The sequence below is a fragment of the Falco peregrinus genome, chromosome 8 (assembly GCF_023634155.1).
Source record: "Falco peregrinus isolate bFalPer1 chromosome 8, bFalPer1.pri, whole genome shotgun sequence".
In the NCBI taxonomy this organism is placed as follows: domain Eukaryota; kingdom Metazoa; phylum Chordata; class Aves; order Falconiformes; family Falconidae; genus Falco; species Falco peregrinus.
The window spans coordinates 37,291,943-37,300,974 of NC_073728.1; positions in this window are offsets into that span (position 1 = coordinate 37,291,943).

Here is a 9,032-nt window from a genome sequence, read left to right on the forward strand (position 1 = left end):
AAGGGGTTGACCGCTGAATATTGCCACATCAACCCTGTCAGGGATGACGTACCTTTGGGAGCCACAGAAATGCTAGAACAAAAAATACCCCAAAACCCAACAACAAAACCCAGCAACAAGATGCACGTGCAGGTCCTGTTCCTTTTGGGTTTAGCAAAGGTAAAAAAAAAAAAGAAAAAAGAAAAAAGAAAAAGAAAAAAGCTTTTTAGAGTTTTTAGGCAAGGTTTGTTCTGAAACTGTGCAAGACAGCAGGAAAGACAAGGAACAGCAGAGATGGTCTGGAGAGAAGAATAGGAAGAAATGACCATACACACACAAACAGGACATTCACGGTGGATGCATGTATGAGCCCCTTCCCCTCTTTAATTGGAAAGGGAGAGGCTGGGGAGAGGGAGTGCCTGCTGGGTGCGTGGCATTGCACGGGGTCTCATTTAAAAGCTAAATTCACTGAGGGAAAAGGCACTTTTACCCCAGGCTGGAGAAGAAAACTCCTTATCTAAAAGCAGACACGCCAGAGCAGTCCTCTGCCACTAGTTTTGCTTCTGAGGAGAATTTCATTAAAAAACTGGGGGGAAAAAAAGATACAGCAAGCTCCATTCTGTATATGCAGCTGCTTCTGTTAAGGGACTGGGGGAAAACTGAATCAGAAGAGCACCCTTAAGGGATAAATTATTTTTAATTTTAAATTTGTAACACACACATTTCCAAGAAGTACTGTAACTATTATTTAGTAGGAAATGAGTGTGGGGAAGCACAATTTTATGCTCATTTGACCATAAAAACTGAAGGAATTTTTGTAAATCTCTCAAACAGCCTCCTAATAGACTGCAGAACCACATTTTCATGCAAGAATTGCCCTTAATTGTACGGTACGATACTGCTATTCCAGAGCATGTTTGGGCAGTCCAGCCTTTCCATGGGCTGGCATTTATGCAGCAATTTTGAGCTTACCTGTGTGCTTTCTGCACCAAATGAATTGTTTTCCTCTCAGAGAGCCTGCCTTATCTCAACCAGCAGAAATTTCTTCTGAGAGCACACCTTCAGACCAGCCCTGGTCTTTGCAAACCCCCAGGTGGATGTGTGAGCCAGCGGGGTGGCCCTTCCTCGCTTGCACCCCTAGAAAGTGAATGTATAGGCTTTGTGCCAAGAGCAACGGTCTTATACCAGCACAACACTGACTGAAACAAGCCAGGCATCAGGCTACCTGTCTTAAAAATATACTAGAAAGGGTTCTGCAAGTTCTTCATGCATGCATGCCCCTTTCTGGCCAAATATATGTATCAGAGATGATGTGTAAACATTTTGCAGAAATGTGACTCTGGGTGAATGCAGTCCTTGACGTTGCATCTATACGTCCATCAGAGATGTCTCAGAACAGTGTTCATTTTTAAATTGGGAGACATCTTTTTTTCTCTTTTCATTTCACGGCCACATAAACCTGGAATATACTGATTATATTACAGGGACAGGAGAAAAAAGCTGGAGGGAGGGAGGGAGGAGGCAGCAGGCAGACACCCGGGTCTGTGTCCCCCTGATAAGTAAGCGGGAGCTCGTGGCTTTGACACTGCGTCAGGTGATTCTGTCCCAAAGTAATTCCCACTGGGGCTTGCTGTGCAGGGAAGGGAATAGCCCCATGTCCGTGGATGAGGCATGGTTGGAGCGATGCCACACGGGAAGGCTTGTGGAAAGCAAAAGCAGGGGGAGAAAAAAGCGGACGTCCTCCAAAGGAGCCCAGTCTCCACGTCTGTATCGCCTCTGCATCAAACCCATCTGCCTGAGCAGCTTCAGGGCTGTTACTTACATAGTCATACACAGAAAAATATCCTCACTGCTTTGTTAATCACAACAGCAAATTGAACAAATGCACTTAGAGCTCGGTTGCTGTGGCCATTTCACCATCGGTGTAATTCATGCTTGCAGCCAATGACAGGATTTTTTAATGCCGTTACGCATAAGGGCAAAGTCTTCATTTTTAATAAAAATACAAATGCTAAAATGAAATGGATTAATATCTAATTTTACATCTTCATTTACATGATGTGCAAAATTATCTTAAATATTTGTTATGGATGGAGTGGCTTTCCACCAATTTAGGCACTTTTTTTCATACTGGAGAATGTTAACATAAATTGTAGCATAAATCATTGCCTTGTAGAGTACCAGAAGGCGCATATAAAAACCCATATCTTTACTGCACATATTTCCCATTAACCATAATCTATTAGTAATTGAAGTTCATTACAAATTCTTGTAGACTTTATTGCTATCATGCTGCATGACATAGTGAACCTGGCTTGCATAACAAGAAGTCCTTGCTGGGAAATATCCTATTAACAATGACAGTGCATTTGTCATTGTGATAATAAATCCAAAGCTGCCTGTAGATTATAAATTATTGCAGCGCCATTTCCACTGTTGTAGTTTAAAAGTTTTGTCAGCATTTCCATTTTAAACCTCTGCTTTACAGGCAGTTATAACTTGACCATAAAAATCTGCAGTGAGCTGAATCTCAGCTTACAAGGTCTCAGTCCGAGAGCGCGTTTCTTCCCCAGTGAGATTCATATTTCATCCACACAAAAATCCTAGAAGCAGAAGCTGTGTTTATGGCAGATCTTGCCTTCTGCATTTGCATAGCTTCTAATTGGAAAAACCAGGCCATTTGACAAGCAATTTGTCCATAATATTTCTAGAGACTGTGGTAAAATTAAAGAATATATCAAAACAAAAGGATGGGAGCTGGGCTGAGCTGAGTGTTTGCTGGTCTAGAAACTGAAAAAGCCTCAGTCCTTATCTCCAAGTTCCACAGACTTTGGGGAAGCATTGGGCAAACCCCACTTCTCTTCAAAGGAAAAATTGAAAAGAAATGATGCTACCCATATGCCTTGCAAAGGTGCTTTGAGGATTAATTACTAACACTGAAATTCTGGCATCCATTCAAGTCATCCTTCATCATGTCTGTGTAATTCTTTGAGCTCTATATAGGTTTTAAGTGTTATTAAAAGAAAATTGCCATAGAGTTGAACTTTAAGTGTTAATTATGACTCGAGATATAAATGACATCAGGCCAAACCTTTCACAATTTAACTCTGTAATTGACTTCAGCTCACTACACCAGGGGATATCTATCTAGCTGAATGCATCTGTCCATCATATTTCTCAAGCACCTATAGCAATGCATCCAATTAGCTGGACGTAACCATTACGCGTCACCAACTCCTAAATAATGTAGGATGAAGCCTTCACCTCCCTTCACCTTCACTTCACCTCTGGGAAAACTTTCCCTCCCACCAGCAAGGCCAGGTTTTCACATCATCCTGCAATACATGCTCTGTCTTGAAGAAGTGCTCCTGCTTTTATGGGGTGTATAATGGATTTTGCAGTAAATATAATAATATTTGTCTTTTCACATCAATGTCTTCCATCTCAAAATGCCCCAAATTACTTTTAAAATCTTGATATGCAAAACCACTTCACTTACCGCTGAGGTGTAGCAATCTCCCGGTGACATTCAGCAGTTGTTGGATGGTTCACGGCACCGTTTCACAACGATTTATGGCAGAACGAGGAGGAGGAGGAGGTGGCTGTCAGCAGCCGAAGTGGCAATGCCATGGAGCAGAAAGCAATTACTTGTGCTGGCACAGAGCAGGGACACAGGTACTAACGTGTCTCCTCCAGCCAAAATTGCCATCAGCTTACTGCTTTCCCTCTTGCTTGGCAGCAGAGTGGTGGGACATTGGGCTGGGACATGGGGCTGCCTCAGGATGAAGCCTAGTGCCCACCACCAACCTGGCACATCCAACAGCTCATGCTGGTGGTGGGACCAATGGTGCCTACCATCAATGGGTTTGACACAAGCTTTTGTGTTGCAGTCTTACCTGCGTGTGGTGTCCTGGTGCTCCTTCACACCAGTGGCAATGGCGAGCTCTCCTACAGCTCACAAAGTCAGCCTTCATTAGCTTGTACCTCACGTTCAGATCTTCACAATTTCCTTGCACATCAAGAGGCACTTCACTGCCAGCCTTCGCTCCCCAGCAGAGTTCATGTAGAAGGCAGGGATGGATCTGGTGAGTGTAAGGGGAAAAAAGTTATCTAGCCTTTTTGCTTTAATGTAATATTCCTTGTTCCACTCCCAAGTGGATGTGAATAGTACCTAACAGAGATGCATGACTGTGTGGGTCCAAGGTGGTACTGGTGTGATTGAGCATGGTCCTTTTGACTGAGTGGTGAAATAAGCATTGGAAAAAAAAATCACTACAGCATATTGCAGATTTCTCACTCAGTTTTGTATATTCTAACTGTATTATCAAGTCTCCAGCCAAAAGACCAAAGACCAATGAACATGGAAACAACCAAATTAGTGACTCTGAAATCCTTCAGCCTAAATAACGTCATACTTTCCTACTTAAATAGAATATAAGGACCTAATAGCTTTGAGACTCTTAATGCTATAAATACATTTTGGTATTTTTATAACCATGATTTTGTGGAGGTGGCAATGAGGTATTATTTTTTTTGGCAAGGGTAAGCAGGACACTTGCCAGCAAATACAATCTCTTTGTTTTCTTAAAGAAAATGAAATGACAGTATTTGGAGGCTGTTTCAAGGATCTGGTATGTTACAGTGGATCCTGGCGGAGATGAATTAGTGGCCAGAGTATAGGTGATCTTGCCAAAAATGAATAGCAATGCAATTTATCATACACTTCTGTAATTTATTTCACGACCATGTATTAGATTAGATAAAGACAGAAAGACATGTGAATTGGATGGACTGGACTAATACGGAAAACATACACCTTCTTTTATTGAAGCTGACAAGAAGATTTCTGTTGCCTGCATTGCAATCAGAATTTGGCTTCACATTTTTAATTTGCTTTGAAGTATGATCTCCAGTGATGAGAAAAATGCTAACTCAACATTAAAGTTTGTTGATGGTGTCTGCTATTTCTTATTCAATACAAATGTGTTCCATCATATATTTCATATTCAATCCATGAAAAACTGTAAATATAAAAAGCACTTAGAAGCTTAAAAATAGCAGTAATAAGCAGCTGTGAAATCACTGCAAACGGGTACATGCTACATTGTTTTCAAGGTAAGAACCCAATAGTTTATTTTGTCCCCTTCCAAGAAAATCTATACTTCAAACCCCACTTTTCATACCAAACTGGTCTGTCTGTAAGACAAACAGTCTGCAGCTTGGAGTGTTTACCTACAACAGCAAAAAGATGTGCTACACTGCCTTCAAATTCAGTAATATCACCAGCTACCTTCTTTAGGCTCGTTATGAACCAGTGATTGATATCTGTTCTTTTGCATTGCTCTCCTCTCATATCTCTTTGTCCTGCTGCTATAATCGATCATGGATTTTTCCATCAGGCTTCATGTCAGATTAGGATAGTGAACATGACTTGCTTAGAACAAACTGCTTCAAAGAGCACTGAGGCAAGCTCAGGAGTCGAACCACTCTAAAAATGATTGTTTTGGGCACATCCATGAAGACAGTGCGACAGCAGGAGGTCAGTAATACGCTTTTACGGTAAGGGTTTGGGATTGCCTCTCTCTGCAAAGCCTGTCACAGGCACATACGCTGCTGTGGGGCTGATATTTCAAGGGAGGAGCAATGATCGGCTCATCATTTTCCTGATTCAGGAAGGAATTTCTGCTTAGCAGTCAATGGAAGTGTCTGGCAGGGTTTGCACACATACTCTGTCTGTGGTCTGAGTTGCAAAGTCACACTTAGCTTTTGTGTTTGGTGCTTTATGTGAGCTATCAAGAACCAAAAGGAATGAAAGCCTAACAACTTTCTCTGCTCTGCATAGAAATATATTTTACAGATTCACTGTGACTAGTCTTCCTAGGAGAACTAAACTATCAATCCCTTACTTTAAAAGCTCTTTGGGAGATTACTGCTTGGTTTTATAGTGTCTGACACAATTGAGTCTTCATTTTGGTTGGTGTGTTTTATGTGCTTCTACTGCATAAATCATAGAATCACAGAATGGTCTGGGTTGGGAGGGACCTTAAAGACCATCTAGTTCCACCCCCCTGCCATGGGCAGGAACACCTTTCACCAGACCAGGTTCCTCCAAGCTCCATCCAAACTGGCCTTGAGCATTTCCAGGGATGGGGCATCCACAGCTACTCTGGGCAAACTGGTCCAGCATCTCACCATCCTCACAGTAAATAATTTCTTCCTTATATCTAATCTAAATCTACCCTCTTCCAGCTTAAAGCCATTCCCCCTCGTCCCATCACTACACGCCCTTGTAAGAAGCCCCTCTCCAGCTTTCTCGGCGGCCCCTGTAGGCACTGGAAGCCGCTGTAAGGTCTCCCCGGAGCCTGCTCTTCTCCAGGCTGAACAGCCCCAACTCTCTCAGCCTGTCTTCCCAGGAGAGCTGCTCCAGCCCCCTGATCATCTTCGTGGCCTCCTCTGGACTTGCATCAACAAATGATATATTTTTTATTTTTTTTTTTATGAAGGACGAATTGTCATTTATGGAAGAGGACTGTAAAAATTTGGTCCAAATTTGGATAGGTGATTGTGGATGTTTGTTGACAGTAACTGCCTCCCCCATGGTTGCTGTTGCTTAAATCTATAAACCCCAAAGAAGGAATTGGCTCTTCCCATGGCAGCTGGGTGACCTCTGGGACTCCTCCTGAAAGAGGAGCAGATGTTAAACATTTACATGGGTTCAAGAGAAGACAATGACATAGTGAACAAGAAGTGTTTTGAGGAGAAACATGCAGTGTCTAGTGCACAAGGTCCCTGGGCTGAAATAGGTGAAAAAATATTCAGGAAAACTACCATACATGCTTGCCTTGTATATATAAGACATATAAGATGCTCTTCCCTAGATGCCCACCTGTAACCACAGCTGGAGAAACACTAAATAAACGATCATGGTAGTCCAATCATTTAGAGCTTGTTGTAGCCCAGGCTGAGAGGGCCATCAATGGAGATGCTATACAAGATGTCGTGGCACAGAAGTACTGTTACCCATTTTACACACTAAATCTCTTCTCCCTGAATTTCATTCTTTTTTCCTAACAATGACTGACACCTAAGCCCAGGGCAAGCATTAGACTGTTGAAAGCAGTGCTTGCACAGTCCACGAGAGCATGAACCCTGACATCCTGCATTTAATCCCGGGGAAGACACAGGCAGTGGTGCGTTAGTGTAATACTTCTAAGCAAATTCTGAGTAAAAGGCTTTTTGCTGTACTTGTATATAAAACAGGTTCTCTCGGGTTTTGAAATGTGAGAGCGGATGCTATGACTGCCTCAAGTTACAGCTTTCTGGAAAATAAAACCCAAGAAAGCTTGCGACTCAGCAGTCATAGAATATTTCCATCAGAAGCTATTACTGGGATGGGGATCTTTCCTGAAATAAGTCAGGTGAACTGCTGCTCAGATGGATATACTGTCAGGGCAGAAAGCAAAATATGAAGCAGACACAAGTACCTGAGCTCTGATCTAATGCTGCATGCCTAGCAGCAGGTAATAGTATGGGGGGATAAAAGATGTAATTAAAAAAAAAATGAAACAAAGCTTGTGCTCTGTTAAAGGCAGTGGATTTGCAGCACAAAGTTTGTAGAATTTCTGGTTCTTAAAGGTCTGGTCCTGGCTACTCTTCCTCTCACCTTGCTTTGAGGCTGTGCCTGAAGACAGCACTTGCTCTAAGGCAGAAGCAGGGGTTTGGTGGAAGGCAAAGGACTGTGGCCAGAGAACCCTGGGGGTCCTTCCATTGCAGGTGAAACTCAAGCCTCCTGGCTGAACAGTTGTGTTAAGCCCTTGGGTAGCTAACCCACACGGCAGGAAAGGTTAACCCAGGTTACGAAGAGAAACCTCATGCTGGCATGATTTATAGAGAGGGTACAACTGCCCTGTAACCATGCAAGGGACACAGATGCCATGGTTTACTCTTCAAATGGCTTATCGATGTGTAAGGTCACTCATCACACATTGCCTTAGACTCCCAGGCCAATATATATAAAAGTCCTGTCTCACAACAAGCGCAGCCTTTTCGGCTCCCACACTCCCACAGCAGCCCTTCCAATGTTGCTAATTATGCTCCTGCACATTACTATGTTGGCTACAACTCACCTCAAAGCCACAGCTGTACCAATGTGCCCCAGGGGTGGATTGTGTTAACGAACAAAAAAAGGTGCAGGGTCTCCATTCAAGAGCCTGTTTCAAATCCCAGAAGTTCTAAGCTTGACCTCTGGACAACCACACTTCCATTTGGAGGACAGAATTGCTCCAAGACTGCCTTATTTGTTTCAGTTTGTTTGCTATAATTCAGTTTCTCACATACATGTGGCTGCATGCTTGCATTAGCGATGCACAGAAGGGCTCCATTTCTTTTGCAGTCAAAAAATGAAAGATAAAAAGTAGGTGTGCTGAGAAGGCAAGAGAGTTCAGCTGAAGGGAGACCCCAAGAGGAGCAGAGCCGGTGCTGTGCTGGGCTGCAGTGCAGGAGAGGCTAAAATCTCCAGGTCTTCCCAGAAAAGGGGTGAGAGGGGGAAGTGGCACTCCCAAGGAAAAGTTCTGTCTCATGTTATGAAAAGCACGAAAAGCAATTAAAACAACTTTAAAATAGGAAGGTCTCTTCATCTCCTCCTCTTTTTTTTTCAGAGCACACTTCTGCACTTTCAAGGCTCTCGTTGACCTAGATAGTGGCCTAATGCACAGGCAAAAGTTATTCTGTTTATTAGCTGGGGACAGGTATTGTGGCAGCACTCAGTAGCCCAGACCCTTGGAGGAAACCAGCGCAGTGCCCTGGGGCCGTGCCAGGAGTGCCGAGGGCAGCCAGCAGAGCCGCTCACACCTGCTCAGTGGGATGCTGAGCAGAGGAGTTAAGCCCCACCATTTTTAGGACATAGGTATTTATTCTGGTCATTAGGCGTCTTCATGCCCAGGGGATTTATAAAGCTTCTGCTGGAACTGAGAGAGCCAGGCAGAGCAGGGCGATCCAGCTTCCCTTCCAGAGAGGGCAGGGGAGCCGAGCTGGAGGGACGTGGTCCATCCTCA